The sequence below is a fragment of the Petromyzon marinus genome, unplaced genomic scaffold (genome assembly GCF_048934315.1).
Source record: "Petromyzon marinus isolate PM22_M1 ecotype Great Lakes invasive population unplaced genomic scaffold, UKy_Petmar_22M1.pri1.0 PM_G_Scaffold_19, whole genome shotgun sequence".
NCBI classification, from domain to species: domain Eukaryota; kingdom Metazoa; phylum Chordata; class Hyperoartia; order Petromyzontiformes; family Petromyzontidae; genus Petromyzon; species Petromyzon marinus.
This window is the reverse complement of record NW_027422750.1, coordinates 63,838-76,572: the sequence shown is the minus strand read 5'-3', so window position 1 is coordinate 76,572 and position 12,735 is coordinate 63,838. Positions and strand designations below refer to the sequence as shown.

Sequence of the window (12,735 nt, the reverse complement as noted above, 5' to 3'; positions counted from 1 at the left end):
CAATGTTTGACCCTTATAGATCAAATGTTACAAGTATGCACAAAACCAGACAAGTATACATTCTAAATTATTGACAGGCATATTAACAAAATTGGATTACTGCAGTGAAATATACTGCATCACGTTACATCATATTAACAAGAAGCTTTTTAAAAAAGTTGCACAGTCTGCTTCACCGTGTATGTAAAACATACTATTGTCATTCAAAACGAGGCCATTGCATGCTGGCGTCTGAGTGAAAATGTAGCAAATTCTAAACATTACCTACAAACCACACAACTGAGATGACACATCAATCATCGCCCCCTACTGACAGGCTCTTGTCCACATGCAGGCCGGTGCAGGGCCACCACCTTGTGCCACACAGGGGCAGCTGCTACTTGGGGATGCTCTTTGAGTGTTTCAGGCGAGGTACGACACAAAACTCCGAGTTGCTGAGGCGATTAAGCAAGCACCGTGTAAAAGCAATTATTATAACATAGTGAATGCTTGGGAGCTTATTGGCTCTTGCTCCTGGTTAGAGATCTACCCAACCCACGGGCCCACAAAGTGTTCAACTTCACATTGTCATTAAAGGCTTGTGACAAAGGTGCATCTATTGTAGCGACATCGTCTCTGGCTTACACATCTACCGGGTCTCCACTTGACTTTGGATTGTCTCGGAGGAAGTCCACCCACACCTCCACTTCCACAAAATGCTGGGAGTTGCCTCGCTCTGCCTCACAGTCAGAATTCTCCTCCTGCTTTACGTTGCCTCCATCGATGTGAAGGTCCCATTTTGGAGTTGAATCTTCATCTTCACATTTCACCTTCACTTCTTCCCTCTTCACCATCACTTCTTCCCTCTTCACCATCACCTCTTCATATTTCACCTCGATACCTTTAAAAGTGTCCAAGCTGCGATTTTCGTCCGGTTCTTGTTTCATGAGGGATGGGCTTATTGTGGCACTTTGACTTTCACAAGCTGATTTCAGATTCCACTCCTTGCAGATCTTCTGATGCTTCCGTGTTTTCTGGTGTACTTGAAGATTTTATGAATGTGCAAACGCCTTCCCGCAGAGTGCACCTGTGTTCTCCGGTGTACTATAAGATTTGATGACTGTTCAAACATCCCACGTAGAGTGTACCTCTACGGTTTCTCTCCTGTCTGTGTTCTCTGGTGTACTAGAAGATTTGATGAATGTGCAAATGCCTTTCCGCACACACTGCACTTGAAGGGTTTCTCTCCCGTGTGTACTCTGGTGTTTTTTAAGAGTAGATGACTGTGAAAATGCCTTCCCACACACACTGCACTTGAAGGGTTTCTCTCCCGTGTGTGTTCTCTGGTGTGATTAAAGACCAGATGACTGTGAAAATGCCTTCCCACACACAGTGCACTAGAAGGGTTTCTCTCCCGTGTGTGTTTTCTGGTGTGATTTAAGACCAGATGACTGTGAAAATGCCTTCCCACACACACTGCACTTGAAGGGTTTCTCTCCCGTGTGTTTTCTGGTGTGTTTTAAGAGCAGATGACTGTGAAAATGCCTTCACACACACAGTGCACTTGAAGGGTTTCTCTCCCGTGTGTGTTCTCTGGTGTTTTTTAAGAGCAGATGACCATGAAAATGTCTTCCCACAAACACTGCACTTGAAGGGTTTCTCTCCCGTGTGTGTTCTCTGGTGTGTTTTAAGAGTAGATGACCGTGAAAATGCCTTCCCACACACAGTGCACTTGAAGGGTTTCTCTCCCGTGTGTGTTTTCTGGTGTGATTTAAGACTAGATGACTGTGAAAATGCCTTCCCACACACACTGCACTTGAAGGGTTTCTCTCCCGTGTGTGTTCTCTGGTGTGTTTTAATAGTAGATGAATCTGAAAATGTCCTCCCACACACACTGCACTTGAAGGGTTTCTCTCCCGTGTGTGTTCTCTGGTGTGTTTTAAGAGTAGATGAATCTGAAAAAGTCTTCCCACACACACTGCACTTGAAGGGTTTCTCTCCCGTGTGTGTTCTCTGGTGTCTTTGAAGATGAGATGAATCTGAAAATGCCTTCCCACACACACTGCACTTGAAGGGTTTCTCTCCCGTGTGTGTTCTCTGGTGTGTTTTAAGAGTAGATGAATCTGAAAATGTCCTCCCACACACACTGCACTTGAAGGGTTTCTCTCCCGTGTGTGTTCTCTGGTGTGTTTTAAGAGCAAATGAATCTGAAAATGCCTTCCCCCACACACTGTACTCGAAGGGTTTCTCTCCCGTGTGTGTTCTCTGGTGTTTTTTAAGAGTAGTAGAATCTGAAAATGCCTTCCCACACACATTGCACTTGAAGGGTTTCTCTCCCGTGTGTGTTCTCTGGTGTGTTTTAAGAGCAGATGAATCTGAAAATGCCTTCCCACACACAGTGCACTTGAAGGGTTTCTCTCCTGTGTGTGTTCTCTGGTGCTGTGTCAAATTTCCAGTCCGATCCGTGCTGTATGCACGCCGGTCGCATTGTTGACTTGTCGTCCCGGCTTGCTGTGCTGAGGGCCTTTGCTCCATCAGACCAGCGTCAGCTGCAGACAGAAAATAAGAATATCCACACCATCTACACGTCAGTATCGAGCCATGGAGGAATGAATATATACAGTCACACGTGACTTAGACGTCTATATTCATTCATGTATTCACGACTAGCTGTACTACCCAGCTTCGCCCGGGACTTGGATCCACCACGTCCGGCCGCCTTTGTCTCCCCAGTGGCGATGTTCACACGACAGCAGTTACTCGTTTGAGGCTGAGTCGACCTAGGGGAGGCCCAGAAGCGGTTCAAATAATCGTCACTGGTGGTGGCCGTGAGCGCGAATCGAACTCGAGTCGCAGGGTTCGTAGCGCGGCGTAGCGCTAACCGCTACACTACAATGCGTTACGCTTCCACACAAACACAGACACACACAGACACAAACAGACACACACAGACACACACACAGACACACACACAGACAGCGCTAACCGCTACACTACAATGCGTGACGCTTCCACATGCGAGGGTCACGTGACAGATTTGACGTCACAGCTCACTTGCCGTCCAAAAAATCTATACATTATTGAGCTCCCCCCCCAAAAAACAACACAAAAGTGTATTTGTATAATGTTTGCACGGTGTACAGTCTGGAAAGTACCCACATGGCAAATTTCCAGTTTTGTTGCATGTCGGGAAGTACGCTAAACATTTTGAACAGACAACACACACAATCACAACCTTGCATATTTTTATATATATGGAGGTATACAGTAAGAGCCAATTTGTTAATCCATTGCCAGACGAGGGTCTCCCCACGCCGCCCCGGGTCGTGATTTGACCATACTTCACCACGCTCGTCCGTGTGGCGGCTTGGTGGAGGAGGGTAGCGTAGACGTGGGAGCGTAGTGACATTGTACTCTACAATGGATGTTGCCCCCACCGCTCCTATGCCGCTCACCAACGTTGCACAGTCCCGCAGCCGCCTAAAACAACAACAAAGTGCCATCACAAGGGAGAAACACAAATAGACATTCACTTCGAGTACACTCACCACCACGTAGCTGTCAACCCCCTATCAATCAGTGCCCCTACCTTATTACAGATCAATTCAGACCGTATCGGCCACCACGTGTCTTTATAAATATCAACGTTCGTCCTACGGAGTCCCATCACAATGTAGAAACACAAACAAACAGACAATATTATGTTACCAAATCATGTTTTTTTTGCCCGTATTGAAACGGCTGTACCCCGTATGGGCGTGAAAACTCAATGTCTCTGTACAAGAATACGGGGTAAACCGTACGGGTTATGACAGCTGTGATGCATCAAGAGATAACTTGACCCGTCGTTGTGTTACCTCGTTTAACCAAAGGCTTCAAACTCGCGTGGAACAGCCCGAAACCCAAAGCATGAGGACAAACACAAAGACGGGTATATCACGAGAGAAAAACCCCTACAAATTTACCAATAACACTGCCCTTAAAAGTAAATACTGTAGTGCATAATCGTGCAATGGCCCTTTTTCATAACGCCTCTGTTACTGACGATTGTATTTCAGCCTTTCTTCTTACGACTGCTGCCTGTGTATCTTACTGTGAAAACAGTTCCACAAAGCATGTATAAATGTTTATTTTCTTTGTGACAGACTAGGCTCGAGACGCCAGGGAGGGCCTGAATGGCCTGGATTGCCTACCGAGAAGGAGACGCCTTCCCCGGCGGGGAGCAACCACAGCCTGCGGTGTCACCGCCGCAACGGGGGTCACACAACACCGGATTTTTTTTTTCGTAAAAATTTTAAAACCAAAACACCCACTTACCGGTTCGCGTGAGTTCAATCCTGCTCAGAGTTTTAAGGGGCGAGAGGAATTGTTCGTGCAAGTTTAGGGTGGGGTGGGTGGGGGTGGGGAGTCGTTATGTTCCGAACAGTTTCGAAGCGTCCTGGGAGCCGCGCTTGAGGCGTCAGCCATTGGCACTTGGAAGCTACCACTCCCAGCGAAGGGTTGATGCTCAAACTATCAATCTTATACTTTCACTTCCATCACATAATTTGAATTGTATAAACTCAAACAATATATGCTGAATGATCTGTAATAGTCACGGTCGCTCCGTCATTGTATTGCTGTTGTAGATGTATATATTTATATATTTTAAAAAATATTACCGTGTCTGCGACCCCCCCTATTTAAAGCGGTAAGTTGGTTCGTTCCAAATGATGACGTTCACACAACGCGATCAAAGTTCGGAACGCTCTTGCAGAATTGTACAACATTTAACTCCGACAGTTATCGCGATATGGCGATACTACGATATTACCTAATCATATCCACCATAAGCGTATCGTACATTTTTTTCCACACGCACACGGCACGTGCACACACTCAAAGCACTTGCAATTTAGATTTAAAGCTTTCGTGACTGCAGGGATTCATCTTCTTGGTTATTTGGGTAAAGTCACCACGTAGAATGGAAACAATAAAATAAAAAATATATTTTGATCCCCTGCTGATTTTGTACGTTTGCCCACTGACAAAGAAATGATCAGTCTATAATTTTAATGGTAGATTTATTTGAACAGTGAGACAGAATAACAACAAAAATCCAGAGAAACGCATGTCAAAAATGTTATAAATTTATTTGCATTTAATGAGTGAAATGAGTATTTGGCCCATCAGAAAGATTTCTGGCTCCCAGGTGTCTATGTGTACACTGTATGTGTGTACACTGTTTGTATACACTGTGTGTGTACACTGTGTGTGTACACTGTATACAGTGCGTGTACACTGTGTGTATACACTGTGTGTGTACACTGTGTGTGTATACACTGTGTGTGTGTGTGTCACTGTGTGTACACTGTGTGTCACTGTGTCACTGTGTGTGTGTACACTGTGTGTGTACACTGTGTGTATGTAAACTGTGTATACCCTGTGTGTACACTGTGTGTGTGTACACTGTGTGTGTACATTGTGTATATTGTGTATACACTGTGTGTGTACACTGTGTGTGTACACTATGTGTATACACTGTGTGTGTACACTGCGTGTGTACGCTGTGTGTGTACACTATGTGTATACACTGTGTGTGTACACTGCGTGTGTACGCTGTGTGTGTGTACACTATGTGTATACACTGTGTGTGTACACTGCGTATGTGTACACTGTGTGTATAAATTGTGTGTGTACACTGTGTGTGTGTACACTGTGTGTGTGTGTACACTGTGTGTACATTGTGTACATTGTGTGTGTACACTATGTGTGTGTGTACATTGTGTGTGTACACTGTGTACAGACACTGTGTGTGTACACTGTGTGTGTGTACACTATGTGTATACACTGTGTGTGTGTACACTGCGTATGTGTACACTGTGTGTGTACAGTGTGTACACTGTGTGTGTACACTGTGTGTGTACACTGCGTATGTGTACACTGTGTGTGTACAGTGTGTGTACACTGTGTGTACATTGTGTGTGTACACTGTGTGTGTGTACACTGTGTGTGTGTACACTGTATACACTGTGTGTGTGTATACACTGTGTATACCGTGTGTCACTGTGTGTACACTGTGTGTGTGTATATATACACTGTCTGTACCCTGTGTGTGTACACTGGGTGTATACACTGCATGTACACCGTGTGTACACTGTGTGTGTACACTGTGTATACCCTGTGTGTGTGTACACTGTGTGTTTACACTGTGTATACACTGTGTATGTGTACACTGTGTGTGTGTACATTGTGTGTGTACACTGTGTGTGTACACTGTGTATACACTGTGTATATACACTGTGTGTGTGTACACTGTGTGTACACTGTTTGTATACACTGTGTGTGTACACTGTGTGTATACACTGTGTGTGTGTACACTGTGTGTATACAGTGTGTGTCACTGTGTGTCGCTGTGTGTGTCACTGTGTCACTGTGTGTCACTGTGCTTGGCACAAGCGTCGTGGTGACGTCACCGCCACTTAGTAGCAAATGGCGGTTGTTGTTGTGTCACTGTGTCACTGTGTGTGTGTCACTGTGTGTGTACACTGTCACTGTGTGTGCGTCACTGTGTCACTGTGTGTGTACACTGTGTGTGCACACACAGTGTACACACACAGTGTACACTGTGTGTGTCACTGTGTCACTGTGTTCGTGTACACTGTGTGTGTACACTGTGTGTGTGTACACTGTGTGTGTGTACACTGTTTGTGTTCGCATTGAACCGAACCCCCGGCAAGGCCGTCTACTTAATGACGAGAGAAAATTCACACGAAATGTCCTTTTCAATGAAGTCTTCCAGATGTAAATTGATACAAGCTTTTAATGAAGAAATAAAAATCATCTAATTCAAAACACAAGACAATTCAAAGATGTTTCATTTTAAAACTTCAAAACGGAGCACCGGGTGTTTGCGTGAATGCGTCCTTCGTGTGCAAATGTTGTGACTTTCCTGGCCTGAAGGCCGTCAATGTGTTGGACCCTTATTGGTGCACAGCGTCTCAACAACAGCAGTGGGGTTTGCTTCAACCGACAGGTACGAACATCCAGACGTTAATCAGCAAGGTGCATTTCTAGTCCTAGTTAGACAAAATCTACGTCAACACGTAAGACAAAACTACAATTCGTGTTGTAGAGAATGTACCTCCTCCGCTACATGTAACTTTTAAGTGGTATGCCTTGTAACTGATGAATGATCCGAGCGTGCTACCTATTTCAAAGACGATGAGTTGCTCCAGAGGCAGACGCTTCGTGGAACACAAAAACACCATTTGACCTGTATCACAAGAACAACGGGTCCCACCTGAGTTCTCTGTACAGGTTACTTCCAAAACACACACACACACTTTGTCCTAACATCACTTATTCAATGTTTGACCCTTACAGATCAAATGTTACAAGTATGCACAAAATCAAGCAAGTATTAATTCTAAATTATTGACAGGCACATTAACAAAATTGGATTACTTCAGTGAAACATACTGCATCACGTTACATCGCATTAACAAGAAGCTTTTACAAAAAAGTTGCACAGTCTGCTTCACAGTGTATGTAAAACATACTATTGTGTCATTCAAAACGAGTAGGCCATTGCATGCTGGCGTCTGAGTGAAAATGTAGCAAATTCTAAACATTACCTACAAACTACACAACTGAGATGACGCATCAATCATCGCTCCCTACTGACAGGCTCTTGTCCACATGCAGGCCGGTGCAGGGCCACCACCTTGTGCCGCACAGGGGCAGCTGCTACTTGGGGATGCTCTTCGAGTGTTTCAGACGAGGTACGACACAAAACTCCGAGTTGCTGAGGCGATTAAGCAAGCACCATGTAAAAGCAATTATAACATAGTGAATGCTTGGGAGCTTATTGGCTCTTGCTCCTGGTTAGAGATCTACCCAACCCATGGGCCCACAAAGTGTCCAACTTCACATTCTTGTCATTAAAGGCCTGTGACAAAGGTGCATCCATTGTAGCGACATCGTCTCTGGCTTACACATCTACCGGGTCTCCATTTGACTTTGTATTGTCTAGGAGCAAGTCCACCCACACCTCCAATTCCACAAACTGCTGGGAGTTGCCTCACTCTGCCTCAGTCAGAATTCTCCTCCTGCTTTACGATGTGAAGGTCCCATTTTGGAGTTGAATCTTCATCTTCACATTTTACCTTCACTTCTTCGCTCTTCACTTCTTCACATTTCACCATCACCTCTTCATATTTCACCTCGATACCTTTAAAAGTGTCCAAGCTGGGATTTTCGTCCGGTTCGTGTTTCATGAGGGATGGGCTCATTGCGGTACTTTGACTTTCACAAGCTGATTTCAGACTGCACTCCTTGTGGATCTTCTGATGCTTCTGTGTTCTCTGGTGTACTTGAAGAGTTGATGAACGTGCAAACGACTTCCCGCACAGAGTGCACCTGAAGGGTTTCTCCCGTGTGTGTTCTCTCGTGTAATACGAGATTATATGACTGTGTAAACGCCATCCCGCACATCGTGCACCTGAAGGGTTTTTCGCCTGTGTGTGTTCTCTGGTGTTTTTTAAGAGTAGATAAATCTGAAAATGCCTTCCCACACACACTGCACTTGAAGGGTTTCTCTCCCGTGTGTGTTCTCTGGTGTGTTACAAGATTACATGACTGTGTAAACGCCATCCCGCACATCGTGCACCTGAAGGGTTTCTCTCCCGTGTGTGTTCTCTGGTGTTCTTTAAGAGCAGATGACTGTGCAAACGCCTTCACGCACACACTGCACTTGAAGGGTTTCTCTCCCGTGTGTGTTCTCTGGTGTGTTACAAGATTACATGACTGTGTAAACGCCTTCACGCACATACTGCACTTGAAGGGTTTCTCTCCCGTGTGTGTTCTCTGGTGGTTCTGAAAAACTGATGGCCATGCAAATGCCTTGTTACACACAGTACATTTGAAGGGTTTCTCTCCTGTGTGACTTCTCTGGTGCCATGTCAAATTTCCAGTCCGGTCCGTGCTGTATGCACGCTGGTCGCATTGTTGACTTGTCGTACCGAGCTGCGCTGAGTGCCTTTGCTCCATCAGACCAAATCTGCAGAGGAAGCGTCAGCTGCAGACAGAAAAAAAGAATATCCACACCATCTACACGTCAGGCACAGAGGAATGCACACGTGACTTACACGTCTATACTTATTAATATATTCATGATGTGAAAAAGTTTCCCAAATTCATCAGATTTGATGAACGTGCAAACGCCTTCACGCACACACTGCAACTTGAAGGGTTTCTCTCCACAGGCTGTTATGGCACACAATGAGAGGGAAAATGTCATTAATATGCCTGGAAGCCTTCATATCTTCAAGATGAATGTTAACCCAAAACTCTAAGCACACAATTTCCGCTGTCTGACTACAAAATGAATATTTATGAAAACTAAATTCAGCTGACATAGCAAAGGGTTTTGAAAACAATACTATTTGTGTTTTGCAGAAATGCATGAATTAATGTTCAATCGCAACTCAGGTGTGAGTCCAGGCTCAGATGTTCTTGAATGCTGGGGATGAACAGTTCTGACTTCAGCTGAATGTGTGTGCTGTGTTCACATCCTGTTTCCATTCTTACAAAGAGTTCCAGAGGAAAACAAAAATAAACTATTGCTTTGATATAACCTCCGTGTTCAACCTAGTTAATAGACTTTACTGCAAACACAAACTTGACACTGTCACACACTGCCGTGAGTAAACAGGTGGTGGTGTGACCAGCACCATGCCTGGCCACCTTCATCTGCTCAGCATTAATTCTTCCTCACTCCACCAAATAATGAATCGAGGATCATCAACATAGCCGAGGCTATCCGTGTCTCTGTCTCTCTCTCCCCGTGGTGAAGGTGTTCCCATCCACACATTCAGAGTCAACAGCGGCACGCGCTTAGCGTCTTTGACCGATAGATACATTGACGCACGTATTGTTGGTTCTTTCAGTAAAGTAACGTAGATAGAAAATAAAAATAACAGATTAAATTCAATAAGATAAAGACCACTTGTGTTGCGATCGAAACGTCGTGGGTTTTTTGCTTCATTTTCAATTTTTTTTATTTTTCATTAAATTTATTATCTGTTATTTTAAGTTAATTTTCTATCTACGTGACTTTACCGAAAGAACCAAGAATATGAATTCCTGCAGTCACCAAAGTTTTAAGTCAAAACATTCACACACGTTGACAAAGCCTCACCTTGTGTTGTTGTGCGCAGGTCGCTTCTGATAATAAGAGCGGTATAGCAGCTCAAGCGGGCTTGGCCTGGTAACAAAAGAACGAAAATAAAAACTGCGTGAATATTAAACTTAAGCGAGATAATTAAAGTGAATGCAATCAGGCGAGGGCAGGAGGCAAGGCCCCGCGTGGCTAGGCCCCGCGTTGTAAAGTTCCAACCTGGACATCGATCCCCATGCTCGCTGCTACTCAACTGACATCCCTACGAGAGAGAGAGAGGCTCTACCTTGGTAAACAACAACAACCACCACCATGAGAATTTCTCACCTCGGATTTCAATGCAAGCGTGGATCGGCAGCCTCCTGTTACCTCGCGACATCACACGGGTAAGCAGGTAACATGACGTCACTTCCGGGGTAAGAGACACGCCCCTCCCTTATGTCGAGGGATGGGGCGTGGCTGCTGAACCCAACGGCTTCAACGAATACATTATATTTTGATTTAAAGCTTTCGTGACTGCAGTAATTCATGACTTTACCGAAAAAACTAAGAATACGAACACATTATGTTAATGAACCTCAGTCACTTGGGCGTAGCTTTGCCCAAACAAGGATTGCCACTGGATATCGGCAGTGACCCAAGCGGAGGTGACGTCACGCTCAAGAGCGCTGTGGACGGGGTTGGGGGAGTGTGAATACCTTGGTGACATGACGTCCCTAGCGAGGTACACCTCCCGCTGGCACTTCATGCCGATGAGGTCATGCTGAGTGATGACGTCACAGAGCATGGATGGAGTTTAAGTTGATTTAGCTTCATTTTCCATTGCCCCCTCCCTTGGGTGCGTGAACTCAGCAACTACAACGTGGACATTATTGTGTGTACGTACATACTGTGTGTATACACACTGTGTGTGTGTGTACGCACACACACACAGTGTGTACGTATACACTGTGTATGTACGTACACACTGTGTACGTACAGCTACTGTGTGTGTGTGTACGTACACACTGTGTGTGTGTAGTGGGGGGCAAAGGCGGTGCATTGGCCAGTCATCTGAGTCAGTCGACCCATGGCATCTTATCATCAATTAATTTTTTTAAATGTATTATTTTTATTTGTTATTTGTATTACATTTTTTCATTTTTTTATCTTTTATTTTGTTTATTTTTTTGTTTTCTATCTACGTTAATCTTTACCGAAAGAACCAGGAATATGGTAGCGCATTCTCTATTTGTTGCAGAGGTTCAAAGTTCAAATCCGACAGGCACACCTGGCTACTCCAGTAACAGTCACCACATTATGTGCTGTTCTGCTTCACGGCGGATGTCAAACAGAGTATTGTGTCACTCACAACGCACAGGTCATTGCATGTTGGTGTCACGGTCAAAATTGTGGTAATTCCAAACATTATCCGGAAACTCCACAATGTAGATGACGTGTCAATGATCGCCCCGTACCGACAGACTCATGCCAGGTGCAGGCCGGTGGAGGGCCACCTTGTGCCACGCAGGGGCAGCTGCCACTTAGGGGCGCCCTTCGATTGTTTGAGATGAGATTCGATACGAAACACCGAGTTGCTGAGGCAATTAGGCAAGCGACTTATGAGTGCAAATATGTTGTTTATAATGTAGTGAATGCTTGGGAGCTTAATTGTACCTCGCTCCTGCTCGCAGATTTACCCAGCCCACAGATCTTACATATGAAAAGCTAATGGTCAGTGAGGTCAGCAGCACTGTAGGTTCTGGTGTCAAGGACATGGGCCTGCATTAGCAGGTCCACTGCTATATAGTCCTGCGGATGTTCTTGCTTGGACCCGGCGTGAATCCATGATGTTGTCTGGATGCACAGATGCCAGAACAGCGTGTTGGCAATGACAAGCCCATAGGCTGCACAGAAGTCTAACAGCCTCCTACCATTGTTATTGAGTTGATCTGGCCCATGCCTTCCAATCGCTCCAGACCAGGTGCCAGCATCATCACCAACTCGGGCATTGAAGTCACCCAACAGGATGACTCTATCCCGAGGAGCCACTTTTAGCTAACACCTGTGACAGGAGGTCACAGAAGGAATCTGAATCCACGGGCTTGCCTGCATCCCTCCACTGATGTTCATCTTCGGTGGGGGCGTAAGCAGCCACCACCACCACCACCATTCTCTGCCTCCTGTTGATGGGGAGGCGAGCCCAAAGTAGCCTGGGGCTTACAGCTTCCCACACCTCGCTGCCACCTTCCCATGCCGCCTTCATTCTTTTTTTCAGAATAAGAGCCACTCCTTGTTGTTTGGCAGTCTCCTGCCCCGAGTGGAGGACTCTGCACCCCTCATGATGATTGGAGCCAGAGCCGGTCCACTGGATCTCCTGAATGCCACAGAGATCCAGGTAGTACCGGTCCAGCTCTGTACAGAGTAGCAGCCTCTCCTCCACGTGGCCACTCTCAGTGGCTTTTTGCCATTTCTAGAGGAACCCCAATGGTAAGGATTCAGGCATTGCTCCTCACAATGTTATCATCTGCCATCACAACCACCAACAACACACCTGTCTTTGAATTGCAAGTAACTTTAATGAACACAACGCAACCCACACAACCGTTCGTTTGAAA

The 12,735-nt window shown here is 45.4% G+C and overlaps 2 long non-coding RNA genes across 2 annotated transcripts; both read right to left on the bottom strand.

Annotated features, from left to right (window-relative positions):
* Positions 1-2,391: 2,391 nt before the first annotated feature.
* Positions 2,392-4,849, bottom strand: LOC142912081 (uncharacterized). The gene is made up of 3 exons (XR_012933910.1): positions 4,297-4,849; positions 3,321-3,459; positions 2,392-2,528 (listed from the first exon to the last, which is right to left on the bottom strand). It is a non-coding gene; the product is annotated as an uncharacterized LOC142912081 (long non-coding RNA).
* A 1,898-nt stretch (positions 4,850-6,747) lies between these two features.
* On the bottom strand, positions 6,748-10,227 carry LOC142912082 (uncharacterized). Its single transcript, XR_012933911.1, has 2 exons — positions 10,160-10,227; positions 6,748-9,037 (listed from the first exon to the last, which is right to left on the bottom strand). It is a non-coding gene; the product is annotated as an uncharacterized LOC142912082 (long non-coding RNA).
* Between the last annotated feature and the right edge of the window lie 2,508 nt (positions 10,228-12,735).